This window comes from Marmota marmota, unplaced genomic scaffold, assembly GCF_001458135.2.
Source record: "Marmota marmota marmota unplaced genomic scaffold, marMar, whole genome shotgun sequence".
Classification (NCBI taxonomy): Eukaryota; Metazoa; Chordata; class Mammalia; order Rodentia; family Sciuridae; genus Marmota; species Marmota marmota.
The window spans coordinates 4,411,436-4,427,329 of record NW_026000242.1 but is presented as its reverse complement, the minus strand read 5'-3'; the positions used below and the strand labels follow the sequence as shown (position 1 = coordinate 4,427,329).

Genomic DNA, 15,894 nt, shown 5'->3' with positions numbered 1-15,894 from the left:
GTTTGGGAAAAAGTCATCTTGATGTTCCTAAGAGACAAAGGAGGGAAAGTTGTGCATGGCCAGAGCGAACCACAGAGTGTCAGAAAACAGAATTGCCCAGGTGCAGAGAAAAGGCTGTGGCAACCCCGGGGCAGGTGCTCTAAAACAGACGACACTCAGGAGGGCCAAGGGGCTCTCAGACACGAAATGCTGATGTTGTCATCACCACTGAAACTGCCAAGGACCATGAGGACAGTGTCAAAGGAACACACCGTGGTGCCCTAGGAGCTCTGTGGGGGCTCAGACGGAAGGGGCAGGGCAGGGCAGGGAGGTCCTCATCCAGATGAGCACGAGTCTGACACAGGCCTGCAGGAAGGGTACCACAGTGGGCTGGAGTACCAGGGACAATGGAGTGGACACACCTGAGACTTTCAAAGCAAGAGGAATAGGGATGAGAAGAGCCCACTCTTCACTGGACCTTGTCATGTTGACAGTGCTCCCCTCTGCTAAGTTCTATCAGGGAAACCACTTCCAAATCTGGAGGAAGGAGAAAAACAGCTGAGAAAACCAAAGTCCAAATAAGATGAGGCAGGAGCCAGATTGCACTTGGACTTTTGGAGATTTTTATGCCCTGGCCAAAGTGCATGTCGAGCTTGAGAAGAGCTTTGCACAGGAAGGTGGACGCAGTGGGTGCACCATTAGTCACTGCTTGGTGGGCGCTCGGGGGTGTCAACCCACCTAGAGTTGCTTGGCAAGAGCACAGATTCCTGCCCACAGACTTCCCAACTTCCCAGCCAATTTATAATGTCAGATTCTATGGGTGGGGAGCAGGAGTCTTCTATGTACTTAGCAACTACGTGCCCACCACTGCCAGGCAATGTTCTAAGCAACACAGACATCTTCAGAACAATCCTACGTGGGAGACTACACAGGTGGATTATTCCTTATCTGAAATGTCTGGTTTCCAATGTCTGGTTTTGGGGGTTTGGCAACATTGGCACAAACTTTACCAGTATGGCATCTCTAAGCCTCAAATTCAAAATCTGAAGTGAACCATCATGGTCAAAAAGTTTCAGATTTTAGATTAGGGATGCTCAGTTGCTGCTGTTTTCGTGATAATAAAGCTGAGGTCCGGAGAGGTTGATTGAGCCAAGTCACAGCAAAAGCAAGAGATGGGACTTGAACATGAGGACCCAATCTGGCTCTAGACCCCATGTTTGTAACCATTAGGCTCTCCTGCCATTTGTCTATTCCTAGCGAGTTCCACAGGCTTCCTCCTCACACTGACACTTGCAAACCACTGCTCTAAAGAATCTGGAAATTGGAGAGGTCAAGGTTGTGCCCAACTTCAAAAATGAGGAAAAATAATATCCCAGCTGTCATCCTCCGTAAAGCCACGGCAGGGTTATCAAATAGATGGCTGTGGTTACTGAGAGGAATGGTGAGCACCAGGAATCAGCATGGGTTCACTAAGCATGAGTCAAGTCCAAATGAGCTCATTTATTTTACTGAGAACAAAGCTGGACCAAAGAATCAGGAGTGCAGTGAATATTTCCCAGTACATTTCACTCTGGTCCCCCTGAAGATTGGTTCAGTTTGGGGGCAGGTCTGAGAGAATTGAACCAATGCAACAAGAGGAAAACCTTGCTTGAGGCTTTGGAGAAAGGGAATCCAGTCTCCCGCTCTGTGCATGGGAACAAAGAAGTATGTTATCCCAATTACTCTGGCAGTCACCTGATGAGCCTGAGGGAGCCAGATTTAAAATTAAGCTCCTACCATGGATCCTAATGAGAGGACAGAAACTGAGTCTCTGAAAACATTGTTCATCTACTGAATTGACCAACCTCGAAGGTGCATCTATTTCTGGGCCTCTCATTTTGTGAGACCATCAATTTCCTTGTTGTTTAACCAAGTTTAATTTGGATTTTTATGACCTGCAAGGAAAAAAAAAAAAACCCTAACCAATTCAAAGGGAATGCCCTAGATATGATGTATTTCAATTTCAGAAAGTTAATTGACTACAATTTTCAAGATATCCTTGTGAACAAAATGAAGAACCCAGAGATAAATAATGTCATCTGATAGAATCATACCGGCAGATCTAAAGTTGATCAGAAGCCATTTGGAATGAGCCCATGGTACCTTTAAGATAGCTGGGTACATGCTCAGAAAGGGTGGGAGTCTGCACCTTTAAAAGAAGCCCCACACCATCAGGATTCAGCCTTCTGGAATTTGTTTGGACATTGCCTGAAATGCCTCTTTAAGCTGCCTATTCCTAAGCTGGGTGCTTGTCTTGAACTCCCTCGTTGGTATATCCTCCTTAAGCTGCTGGTGTTTGCAGACTGAATGCCAACACCTGGGTTTGTCTTCGGCCTCTCTCGCCTTCTGGCAAGGCACAAGGTTCCCAGCTTCAGTGTTTCTCCCCTGACCTTACCCTTTTTTCCTGGCTTGCAATTGAACTTTGCCCTCTAATTCTTCAGAAGGGACCCCTGGCATCAATCTAGTTTTAGTCCAAATTCACAGTGAAACCCAGTATTTGACATTGGAACCAGAGTCATGCTTCACAGATCAGTGTCACCGATAGGTGGTCTCTAGCAGATGGAACAGAGTCAACCTTGACCCTTGGCCTGGTTTTGATCATTGGCTGGGCACAGAAAACCTGCTCAGCCAGTTTGTCTGGAAGCTGCAAGCCTAGCTCATGTACTGGCTGACAAACTAGAACTTCAAAACAATCTTATAAGTAGCTGGCATAATAAGCTGAAAACATATTTTTAAATCTCAGCTACAGAAGTAGCTTACAGCAGTTTATGTTAAAAAATGGGCTAACTAAAATCAAATAAAAAAAAACTGTAGTTTTTTAAAACAGGCAGTGATGGGATGTGGCTTCTCAAAAACCCAATGGCACACTTGAAGTACAGCGTTGAACCGAGGAAGGAACTATCTCTGGGGAATTCCTTGGGGACCTGTATTTGAAAAAGGACTTCCAGGGGGCATCAAAGGATAGGGACAAGAGGACAGGAAGAGACCTCTGCAAGACTCCAGACCTACAGCCAGGGATCAATCAGCAGAACTTACAGAAGAACAGAGAAGGAAGCGTGTCCTATACAAGCTAATAGGACTTAGCAAGAGCCAGGGTGGTGGAGTAAGAGTTCCAGGCTCAAATCCCAGTTCCGCCTCGTGCTAAATGCAGGAGCAGGTTACTTTCTCTAAAACACAGGATAAGCTTCTGTAAAATGGAGATAAGAGTTTCCCCCTTGCTGGATTATTTGAGATAGTCTACTACTAGCATAGTACGAGGCACAGAGCTAGACTCAAAACTCTATAGCTATTATTGTCATTAATAACAATGATCACATGGGGTTCCCAGTGACGCACTAGGTTTCCCAACTTTGGAGAGGCACAGAGGCTGTGTGTCAACTCAGGAAATTAGAAAACGTTTTTATATTCTGGGTTGGAGGTTGAAATAACTGATTTCTGGTTAGGGCAGGGACAGTCATCTATTATTGGGACTGAAATTCCCAGCTGGCCTGGGGATCCAGAAGTCTCTCTGTGTGAAATACTGTTGCATCTGCTGCATGTGTATCTCTGGGCCTCCTTACGTATCTGCGTGTGTGTGTGCACATGGGAGCGTGTGTGTGCAAGCGTGTTTGCATGCAACAGTGTCCCACTTGGCAAGACATCCAATTATCGCGTGTGAAGCCACTCCAGTTAGCAGCATAATAAAAGGCAGATTCTGATGTGACCCAAGTCCACATTCATCCCGGCTCCTCTGCCAGGGGCACTTCCCTCAGTTGATCTCTGTGATTCTTGGACTTGGAGGAAAAGTTTATCAATAAGGCCTTTAGCACTGCTGATTGTTTCATCAGATGAGGGTCAGGTCTGTGGCTTGGGATTTGAGAACTTGCGGTTAGCATCCTGCTTAAAAAAAAAACAAAAAACTTTAAGTATCTAGAATTAGGCCTCAGCCCCACTGGATTCCTTTTGGGGGCTTTTTTGTGCCCTTTTAAAAAGATTTTTCTCATCCTCCTTGAGGCACCTTGTACCAAGCTATTTAACAATACCCCTCTCCTGGAAGACAAGCGTTTGACCAACAGATCAGTACTGAGTGATGAGTCCCTGAGAGTACTAGACACGTACCAGGGACTGGGCGCATCCCCAGCAGACAGGGTTTACAGCTCAGCAGGAAAACCAGAGGCAAACAACCCCCAGGATAAAAGCTGCTCCAGTCCCGTGAATCTGCAGGGCAGTGGCAGGTGAGAGTTTGATCCACCTCTCCACGGGCCAGCCGCTAGCTCCAGCTCCTCCTCAGGGAGTGTGGCCATGCTGGTCCTATGGTAGCTGGAGGGTGGCAAAAAATATCTTAGGGAGGCATTCCTGGGATCCTGCCGTCATCCCATGTGGGTGACTCTCTAATAAACGCTCTGAACATTCTGTAGAATGCTCCTCTCATTTCTCGGCCGGCATCCCAACGCAACTAGTTAAAGAGCTGTCCCTGTCTCCGCTTTGCAGACAAAAAGCCCAAGGCTCTGGGAGGTCAGGTGGGTTATCACCAGATACAACATGCCAGAGCCAAAACTTCAGACCAGGTCCTGGAATTCCAGATCCTGTGCCCTCACCTGCACAGCTGCTCTCTCTTGGAAGCTGCCAGGGCTGGTCTCTGGCCGGAGCTGGTCCATCTCCTGCTGGGGCCAGCTTCTCCCCTCACCTCTGGTGTGCTGCCCATGGGTGAAGAGCTTGAGGGAGCCTGGATGGCATGCTTGTTGGCACCATGCACAACCTCTGGGGAACTTCTTTCGCTCACCATATTTCCTCATTTCCCATCCTACCTCCTACATAGACCATTTCCCTTTGGAATGCCATCTGGAGCAGCAATGGCCCCTGTACAGTCTGGCCAAGCAGTATGGGGGCCATTCCCCAGAGCAAGCCTGGTGGCTGAGCCCTTGTTGGCAGTGCAGGAACGTTCTTCCTGCCTTTGAATGATCTGGTCCCGCTGCCAAGGGGTCCTTTATAAACTCTCTCCTGAGTTATTCTCTACTTATTGTTGTTATTGCTATTGATCCATCCTCCAAACAGCAGAGGTCCCAAGGCTCAATTTAAACCATCAATCACATTGATAATTCCTTTATTTGTAATGTTGTTCCATCTGAGACTCTCAGAATGTCTAACAATACCTAAGAGAGGTGGAGACATTCTTCTCTGAGGGAAACTGAGGCATGCAGACATAGACTCTGGATCCTGATGCCTTGCTCAGCTCCTGTGCCACTAAGAGATACTGAGCTTGGTTGGGATCCTCAGATCAGTTGCAGATCCTGGAAGGTAGGCCTTCAACTCTCCCCAGGCCCAGGCAGCCTTCAGCCCTGTCCTCCTCCCTTTGCAGTCTAGTCTCAGAGGAGACAATGAATAGCTTTTCCTCCATCCCAGCCCCCCAGATATGGAAATCTGCTTTGCGAAAACTGAAAGAATATTTTTTTATAAATGGAGGGTTGGGGGCTGGATGGGGGTGGATGTAGCATCACAGATGCTTGCCTTTTCCATTCTGAGAATATTGGCAGGAGAAGAGGAATTAAGGTGCTACGTGGGTACCCGAGTTTCCTTATATGCATAGAACAACATGTCTTCCGGTGGGGGCACCATAACCTCTTGCGGCAGCCAGTGGGGAGCAAGTTCTCTTTTCTCCAGGCCCACGGGCCAGCCGCAGCGTAGCCATCCGGGCCCTTCTGTTGTGGGGTGGAAGCGGATGGTAAATGTGGGCAGTGTTCGTGCCGGTTATTCAGCTCCCAAAGTGTTTATAGTAGCAAGATCCAGGAAGGTCTCCACAGGGGACGACAACCACTGAGTACATGCCTCCTCCCTAACAATACTACCTCGATCTTCCTGGGCTGTGTTTGTTTAGGCTATAGGGGGGAACTGATGTCCTTTCTCAGTAGTCACACTCACCCCTGTGCCCTACCTTTCAACTGCACTGTAAAACATCTGACCTCACCTGTTGGCAGAAGCAAGCATAAATCAAGTTCCTGTTTCAAATCTTCCGGCCTCATAAAACTTGCCACATTTTGCAAGATGGGGTGACCCATGCCCTATTTCATCTCTGGGGGAGAGCAGACACAGATGCGGCTGATGGATGGGAAGTTTAGAAAACTAAGTCTTGGGAATCGATAGAAGAATATACAAGCAATGTATCATGTGAGGGCCTCTTGTCTGTGCTGCAGTAAATCAAAAGTAACGAATGGCAGACTTTGGCAGCCCAGGACCCCGGCCTTTCCCCGAGGGCAGGGGTTTGCCTTACGATCAAATTTTCACAGTCCAAGTACTTATTTTCTACTTCAGTAGACCTAAAAATAAACCCTGATACTGACTTTTTTTTTAACATCTCTGCCCCCCCACCCCCAACTCTTTTCCTCTTTAATTTCCATCCTGGAGGCACTTGGCGTCCAAGCGTCCCTTGTACAGGGGCGATGTATTGCACAGATAAGCTGCCTCGGTGGCTCTGCAGATGAAAGACTCATCCCCAGGGCTGTGTTACTGCGATATTAGCAAACTCTGATCTGCCACAGTCTGAACACCTCAGTGCCTCGAGATGACTATCTCTGAGGTTCCTCCAGCACTGGCCAAAGAGAGGCTTTGAGGGGCTGCTCGCAGGCTTGGAGGCAGCCAGTGCCCTGGCCTCAGCCTCAGCAGCCTCCCTCAGCCTCTCCCTGCACCTCCCGCTTGGAGACCCGTCTACTCTGTGCCCCCACAGCCTCTCACATGGGGGCTACACTCCGTCATTTCTGGGCCTGGAGGTGGACTGGGCATTCTTCTGGCTTCTCACTGCTCAGTTTCCTGCAGTATCCATCCCTCTCCCTGACAGACAGCCAGATTTGCATCTCAAGTTCAAGGCCCTCTGCCCCTCCTGCTGCTGCAGCCCTCTACGACCTGGGCCCTCCCTGTTCTTCCTGGCACATTTAGGCTGTTGGTCTCCATCCTCTGCAGCATAATTAGTGGGATTCTCCCAGGGCCTGGCCTCTCTGCGTCTTTTCCTCTCCTCTGATGAGCTGTCTTTACCCTCCCCCAGCCACACATCTGTGGTCTTGGCCCAGACCGTGTTGTCATCAGCAGTTTTCATCATTCGGTAATCCCTGTCTCAAGACCAGACATCCAGTCCCTTTAATTCCATCCCTCGGGTGTCACCTCCTGGCCCCACTGGATCTACGATTTGTTGATCCGATCACTTTGTCACATATCTTTCCTCATATCCCAGCACATCTACCCCAGATGCCATTCCCTGATCCATGGTCATGATCAATCCATGGTAAATGTCCTCAAATTCCTTATGCCTCTCTCACTTCCTGGTCACCTAGAAAAATCTTCATCCCATTCCCTTCGATCATGGCTGCACATTGGTGAGCAGAGTGACGCTGGAGAAGGATACTCAAAGTATGTGGACTGTCTAATTTTAAATGCATACGTCCCAGACTCGGGTGGGTGCTGGCTGCTGGCTGGAATCATCCACCATCTCCCTGGTCCATTCATTCTCCTGCTCTCCCAGACCAGTGGTCATCCTTTTCCCCTCTCTCCTTAAACTCCAATACCTCCCCTTCCCCCCGTCTCCACTGATAACCTTGCTTTGTAGTCACTGAAAAAATGGGAACAATCAAGGACAAACTTCCATAAACTCCCAGGTCTGCCCCCACCCCCACCCCCACATCTGTTTTCCACTCCTCTATCTTTCCCCTACTCTGTGGATGGACTGTCAGTGCTCCAGGCCAAGGTCAGCCCTGAACCAGGCCTCCTGCAGCAGGTCCTCCTCCTGCTCTATCCCTGCCCTTACTGTCACCATCACACCCCACCCCCCAATCCCCTGCCTCCACCTCCCCCACTCCTCCAGTCCCTCACCCCCGCCCCAGCACGCACACTTGCTGTTATTGTGTCTATCTTTCCTTGGTTTGTTCTTGGAGCTGGGGATTGAGCCCAGGGCGTGGCACGCCTTGGCAAGCACTCTATCAGTGAGCTCTCTCTCCAGACTTTTAAAAACTTTTTGAGACAGGGTGTCACTGAATTGTTTAGGCTGGCCTTGAACACGGATCCTCTTGCCTCAACCATCCCAGTAGCTGAGATCAGAGGTGTGTGTCACTGCATCCAGTTTATTCCTTCTATTTGAAAGGAAAGAGGAGACTAGAACCTTCTAGGCTCACTTCCTTCTCCAGCTCCTTACAGTAACCCTCCTTAAAAGAGCTGTCACCCTCACTCTGTGCAGGTGACATCCCCACAGCTCTGGTCCAGGCCATCGCCATCTTCCATGGCAGGAACTCAGCGGGGACCTCAGTTCTCAACTTGCTTGTCCCAGCAGCAGCACTGGGCGGTACTGATGGCTCTCTGCTCACAGGATACCAGGGCCCTGAGGCTCCTGGCTTCTTCACCGCTTCCTTCTGCTGTCTCCTGTGCTGGGTTCTCTTCATCTCAACACCTGACATCAGAGCTCCCAGGGCTCGGCCTGTGAGCATCTCCTACTCCCCCGCCCCCCCACAGTCCCTTGGTAATACTGTGGCCTTAAACTGGCTTCATATGCAATCTATATGGCGACAAATCCAAATTTATACCTCTTCGAAACTTCTATTCTCGACATGTAACTCCCCTGCCAAAGCTCTTCAGTGACTCCTCTGCCTGAAGGATAAAGTCCCCAAACCTGAATGGGACATAAAAGTTCCTGTATACTCTGGCCCATCCCATTATTTTCCATAACTGCTGGGCACTGCCATGTGCCTTTTGTGACATCTGATTCTATAAACAGGCTCCTCACCTCAGGCCTTCATGCAGTATCGTCCCCTCCCAAGGACTCCTGGCAGCCCTCCTTCCCCCTCCCTTGCTTGGTGGTGTGACCAAAAACTGGATAGGTCACTCGACGCTTTTCAAACCCACGCTGTGCTTTCCAGCCTCTGTCTGGACTACGTACCTCTCCAGCTCCTTTTCTGCTCCATTTTCACCTGTTGGAAGGAGATTTCTCTCTCAGATCCCAGTGGGAATGCCTTTCTCTGAGAGGGCCGGACCCCTTCCTCCTGCGTGTGCCTGGGTCCATCAGTTGTTTGTCCTGCTATTGAAACACTGATCAGTGCCGTAGCTCTTCATGGTTGGTTCTGACCCCCTGCTGGAAGGCCCTGGAGAGCAGGTCAATCTGTCTATTTTCTCTCTTCCCCCGAGAGCCTAAAGCACTACCTCATACATCATAGATGATCAACAAATGTTTTTTGATTTTCACATTTTGGATGAAAGCTCTGACTGTCCAATAGCCCAGCCCACCTCCTCTGGCAAATGCTTCCTGTCCCTGTCACCCCACTTTAGGTACCACTCTTCTGATGACCACACCTTGCCTCATTTTGGTTTTGTTGCCTACAAATACTCTGAAAGTTCAAGCTTAGCATAAATCACATCTAGATCTGTGTTTCTAGTCTCTCCTCCCTGTCCCCAAGGTCTTGAGGGACAGCATGTGCTGATCAAATGCTTGATTTGGGCTGGAGCCGTCAGAGGCTGCTGGTGTTGGGGGCACAGCCTCCCTTTGAGGAAGGTTGATGGCCTGCTTCCCTTTCTCTCTGAAGGCTGTCCAAACATATAGGCTGGCTTTCAGAGCTGGATTCCCCACCCCATGCTGAGATTCCAGAAGTGCTCTAGAGGCCTGGCTTTTATTTCTTAGAGCAGATTTCCTAGAGCTCATCCAAGTTGTTGGTGGCACAAGCTCTTTGAAGTCAGCACACATCCCCCAGCTCCTCTCAAATCTCTATCATCTGCTTCCTTTTGGCCCCTTCTTTTCTCAGATTATCTCTAGGTAGGAAGGAGCTTCTCATTTGGAGGTAGATGAATTCTAGGAATACCTAGAGGAGCCTCCTTAAAAATGCAGTTCAGAACTAACTGAAATCCCATGACTTCATCCTCTAGTGCTCAAGACAGGAGACCAGTGTCCAGGGAACAGAAGCATTTGGCCAATGAATTTGCAGAAGACGCTGTACTCTTGATTCTTGGAAACTTACACCCCAAAATTAATTGATCAGAGGAGCTGAGATCAGCGCATGCAGGGGCCCAATCTCAGATGCCACAAGGACCAGGAAGGTGATGCCAATGAGCAATATGGGATGCAGATGATTGATGACAACTGAACCCACCTTGAACATTGGAAACTGTTCTCCAGAGAGTGAGCAGAGGCTTATGCATCATGATCAGGGGTGCCAGAGCAGCAGGGGAGGGGAGAGAGGTGGGGAAGGACCAGAGGCAATAAAAGGATTTTCCTTTCTTTTCATTTTTTTTTTTAAATCAAACTGGCCACCACTAAGGTCCACTTATTGCTTGATCTTGTGGAACAGCCCCCCCCCCCCCGCAAAAAAAAAAAAAAGTTGCAAAAACTGTTAGGAAGAGAAGGAGAAAAATATGTTCCATGTACCATGTGTCAAAGGTTGTCCCCACTAAACAATAACTTGATTTTACTTCCAGATCCTAAGCTGTGAGAGTCAAAACATGTTCCTCGGCACCCCTGTCACAGTGTCAACAAGCAAGAGGTAGGCAGCAACAACAATCTGGATTCGAGGCCTGGCCTCCATGCAGAGATGCTCACTGAGAGAGGTGGGGCAGGCCAAGGGGCCGGAAGCAAGGCTGAGAGAAGACGGGGACACCCCACCCCAGCACTAGCACCCACCCTGACTCTCCATCACTTGCAGCATTCAAAATACAAAGTGAGGCCTCCTTTGTGTGAGAACTTCTCTTTTCTGAAGGGTCAGATACAGATATAGTCAGTCAGAGTCCCCTTCAAGATAATAGCCATATATAATTTCAGAGACTTAAGACCAGAGGAGAGTGAAACAGGTTCCATTCTTGAAGAGTTGGAAGGCTGCAATTTGTCATCATTGTCTTCTTTCTCCACTCTCCCACAGAGGTTTCCCCCACCAGGCCAGCCTATGGGACCTGGCCCTTCATCCCTGAGCAGTCCAGGTACTTTAGTGGCCTTGCTTTTGAGGAGTCGTGGTCACCATTATCACAGAGGTACCAAGAGATGCCCTGGAGCATCTTCTGATTCCACACAAACCCACCCCCCACCNTAGCACCTTAATTCCTCTTCTCCTGCCAATATTCTCAGAATGGAAAAGGCAAGCATCTGTGATGCTACATCCACCCCCATCGTGCCGCAGCAACAGCCCTGGTTTCTCACGGTGGTCAGGCAATTAAGTCGGCCACTGTGGTAACACTTCTTTACCTGATGGTCCACCCAAGGAAGATCCCGCAGTGTCTAGGTAGTTGTTGTGACTAGTTCAATAGTAACTTCACTTTGTCCTCTGGCAGAAGCATTCATCACCTGGGAATCGAGCCACTCTAACCTGGCAGAGCCTGTGTGTACTGGGAAAAGAAGCACAGATTTCTCAAGTGGGTCAGTAGGAATGTTGATGACACGGCAGATCCCACTTGTACCCCTTCATTCCGGGTTCTGTGTGTCCTAGTCACAGAGGGCAGAGCATCACATGAGGTTCACTATTTCAGCTCATACCCTCAGAACAGGGTGCTGTCCCTGAGTTAGCACTTCACCTTAATAGGAGATGACACCATTGTCTTGGGCTGGCTGATTTTGGGTGTTGGGGTGTGTGATGAGACAAGTGCGTCCCGGGACCATGTGCCTATTGGTACACCTTTGAGATAATGTTATATGGTGCATCATGCCAGGAAATCAGGTATTTTGTCCACTCTCAGAATCTGGTATGGTGGAGGCTCTGTGGACAAGGCAGGCAGATCTATGTCCAGAGGACAGTCCATCCTAGTAAGGATGAATTGCTGCCCTTCCAGGGCTAAGGGTCTAAAGCAATCAATATGCCACCAGTGACTAGCTTGTCTCCTTAAAGAATGGTGTCATATTGAGGTTCCATGTCACCCTCTGCTGCTGACTCTGAGTATTCAGCTGTGGCCATTGCAGGATGGGTCTTGGTGAGATGCACAGCCTCCAGCCCAGCCACCACAGCCACTCTGCCCCTGCACTCTGCTGGTAGGCGAGAAAGGCAGGTGGACCTTCCCAGAGTGAACCTTCATTTCTACCGGATGGATGCGAACCTCTTCTGCCGTGGATGCTTCTGGAGTTTAATGGAAGACGAGAGATGCGCATGCTTTTTGTGCCCACTTCCTTGTCCATCCACTCACCTCTGCTCAAGGCTTCCTTGTCTGTGATTTTTCGAAGACTCCTCACAGCATCTTTATCTACCACATGAACTCCCAGACTCGGATCTGCTGCAACACACAATCCCAGCACCAGGGCAGCCTCCACCAGGGACTACACTCCCTGCAGAGTCCCCCTCTTTTGATTTAGGTCCCACTGTAAGCAAGTAGTATTTCTAGTCACACCACAGATAGGTCAAATGCGCCATATACTGCCTCAAAAACCCCACTGAGCATGTGCCTCTCTCTTACTGGGAGAAAGTACACAATGCCACAATTTGTCCTTTACCTTTGAGGTGTGTCCTACAATGTCCCAGATCACTAGACCCCTAAAAACATCACCAACATGGCAGTCTCCAGGTCTCTGTGGGATTACCTCCCACTTGGTCACCCAAGTCTTACTAGAAAATTCAATGTTTTCCATCTTGTGCTCCCAGGAGCGATCTGCATGTCAATATAGGGAACCCATGCCATGCGGTGTGTTGAGGTCCCTTTGGACTGCAAAGGGAGGACAAGAGAATGAGCGTAGCCCTGGGGTGAGACAGCAAGTGGGTCCCACCATGTGGGAGCAGCCAAGATGACCGCTTTTGATCCTTCCTGTGGAGGAGGAAAAGAGCATTTGCTTGATCGGTTGCCTCCTACAGATGCTGGAGGCTGTTTGACCTGCTCTTCTCGAATGACCACATCTGGCAGGGAAGCTGCAGCCAGGGATGCCACCTGGTTTAATGGATGTTCATCCCTGGTCATGTGCCATCACCATCCTGGAGTTAGCAGGCTAGAATGGTGAGCTGAGCAAGGACATGGAGGGGACACCCACTTTATATCCTCTAAGTTTGTAATGGTGGCACTAATCTCTACAATTTCTTTCAGAATGTGCCAATAATTCCTCCCATTTATTATCTTGTCTGAGCTGGAGGGTAGTTTCAGGGCCTTCCACTTGGCCCATTCAACACTAATAACCCTTCATTCACAGGTTGTGGAGCCAAAAGGGAGGGTTCTTCTGGCTCCTCCATATTTCTACCTCAACACATTCAGGGACTGGGGAAATAACCACAGGGTAGGCCACGGACTCCTGAACCCACTGGACATGTTTGGGTCAAAAGTCCACTTGCCATCTGGTCCCTTAGCCATCAGTGGTAGACCAGATCCTATATTTAAATGTCCTTAGAAATGTGGGTGTCTCTAGCTAGATGTGATGTTACTTGCCTATCATCCCAGAAACTTGGGAGGTAGAGTCAGGAGGATCACAAGTTCAAGGCCAACCTCAGCAACTTAGGAAGACCTTGTCTCAAAATAAAAAGTGCTGGGATCTTGCATTCAATCCCCAGGACCAAAAAAAAAAAAAAAAAGAGAGAGAGAGAGATGTGAGAATCTCCCTGAGGTCCCTTTGAAAGGATAGGGGAATGTTTATCATATACACTTGTGGTAGCATTTCATGGTCCTGCCTAAAGGGGACCCTCTTCTGAACTTGTAGCAATGGATGCTGGCTGTGTGATCTGACCTCCGTCTGGAAACCAGGTGAGGGTCTGGTGTTATCTTTCTCCTTACTGTTTCTTTATTAGATGAGTTAAGCAACTCCCTTGCCAGCTGGCCATCTTTCACAGCATGGCTGACTGGCCACCATCAAGTATGTATAAACGTGGACGTATAACCAATGTGATCCTGCAATCTGTACACGTGGTAAAAATAAGAATTCATAACCCACTTGAACTAAATGTATGAAATATGATATGTCAAGATCATTGTAATGTTTTGAGCAACCAATAAAAAAAAAAAAAGATGGTCAAGGCAGTGGTTTATTGTCCACTTTGCCTCTGATGTGTAAATGCCACCCCATGGCCTTTATGCCACCCAAATTCTGCCCTGCCCCAGATCTTAGTGAGCCTCGTACCACCATCAGCCGTGGTTTACTGAAAACAACCACCACGAAATTTCTCAGATACTGGTGTCCCCCCACCTCCAACCAGGGCACCCCTTATTGCTTTGGCGGGAGCCGGGCTTGCATTTGTTTTCTAGGGCTGCTGCAACAAAGTGCCACAAATGCTTGGCTTTAAACAATCGAAATCGACTTTCTCAGAGTTCAGCAGGCCGGCAGTCTGAAATCAAGGCAAAAGAGACCCCGCCACCTTTGGAAGCCTCCAGGGAAGAATGGATCTTCTCTGTCTCTTCCAGCTGTGGCTCACAGCAGCATAACTCCAGTCTCTACTCCTGTCTTCATGTCGCCATCCTCCCTCGGGGTCTCTGTGTGTCCTCTCCTGTTTTTTCAGAAGAACACCAGTCATGTTGGACTAGGGCTCACCCTGCTGACTGCATCTAAACCTGAATGCAACTCCTAAAGCTCTGCTTCACCTTAGGTCCCATTCACGTGTACTGGTGTAGGCTGTGTGAATCTCTTGGGGATACACGATGCCTCCCACGATAAGAGTCAACTGGTAAGTTCAGGTACTATGCAGAAAATCCACTCTGGAATCCCACCTCCCTGAGCCTCCTGACACCCCCTCAGTACCATGCTGATAAAGCTCTGGCATTTCTACTCATTTTCTCTCACCCATTGCCATGGCCGAGCTCTGAGTAGCTATCCCACACACGATAAGGCCAGGTTCACTGGGATGCTCAGGGCTTTGAGGCAGGGGAACACAGTGCAGTCCTAACACTCGATCTGAAATCAAGGGTGAGTCTTTTCATGTCCACAAATCCTCCCCCACGCAGCCTCTGTCTCCCATCAATGTCATGATCATGGTCTGTCCTGATGCCTCACCTTCTACCTGCACCTCTTCCCCAGAGTATACAGGTGAGAGCTTTAGTAACTCTGAGGCCATTGCATGTCAGGGCTGTTACCACCCAACTAATCACGAGCAATAGTGTTCTTATTGCCAGAACCCCAGTGCCCAGTCCTACTCCAGAATCTCATCTTGAGGGTTGCTCCCAACACCAACTGTCTTCTCCCAGGATTCCCCAGAAAGCAGAGCCCAAGGCAAAGTCTGCTACTTCTTCATTAAGGAGCACAGTCCCAGGCAGGAGAGTGAGGCAGGGAGGGGAGAGTCATTCTGAGGATGCATTACGGAGCTGGCTGCTGCCATGTGCGACTGATTGCTCAATCTTGCAAGACCATTTCAAAAAGCTGTATGTCTCAGGAGCATCTGCTGGGAGGGAGGAAGAGGGAAGACTTTTCCATTAGCTCCCATTTTCCATTGATCAAAGTTTTGGCTCGCTGGGCATTAACTCCCCAGCACTTTCGGGTTGTGCACGGTGGGTGCTGAGTGGAGCTCTGCAGCTTCCACCTCTGGAAAGGGAAGCCCAGGGCTTCAAGGCAAGGGGCACACAGTGCAGGCGGCCGGCGAAGCACTGTGTATTTTTACCTACATGAGGTCAGTCAGAGCCCACCAGGAGCTGGGAGCAGCTGATGAAACTGGAGACAGAGGAAACTGAGAGGCTCTGAAGCAGGGGACAAAAGAAGGGGTTGGCAGTTCTATGGTTAAGATGTGAGGTATCCACCCCCTGCCACAATGCTCATGTGTGAGACAATGAGAGAGTTTAGAGGTGAAATGATTGGGTTATGAGAGTCTTAACCTAATTAGTGCATTAATCCACTTGAATGGATTCACTGGGTGGAAACTATAGGTAGGAAGGGTATGGCTGGAGGAGGTGGGTCCCTGCGGGGGTGGGGGGTGCCTTTGGGTGTGTATTTTGTCTGGGGTGAGGGGAGTGTCTCTCTCTCTCTCTCTCTCTCTCTCTCTCTCTCTCTCTCTCTCTCTC

At 49.2% G+C, this 15,894-nt stretch overlaps 1 long non-coding RNA gene across 3 annotated transcripts in view; it reads right to left on the bottom strand.

Annotated features, from left to right (window-relative positions):
• Window positions 1-1,392: 1,392 nt before the first annotated feature.
• Window positions 1,393-15,894, bottom strand: part of LOC125613922 — a 15,530-nt gene continuing 1,028 nt past the window's right edge. Inside the window, exons 2-5 of one of the 3 annotated variants that reach the window (XR_007344512.1) lie at window positions 12,124-14,393; window positions 11,195-11,334; window positions 8,912-9,046; window positions 1,393-3,894 (exon numbers count right to left, since the gene is read on the bottom strand). This is a non-coding gene — a long non-coding RNA (uncharacterized LOC125613922). Of the gene's footprint in view, window positions 3,895-8,911; window positions 9,050-11,194; window positions 14,394-15,894 lie in introns of all 3 variants that reach the window. The other 2 variants (XR_007344511.1, XR_007344510.1) reach the window with 2 other exon arrangements.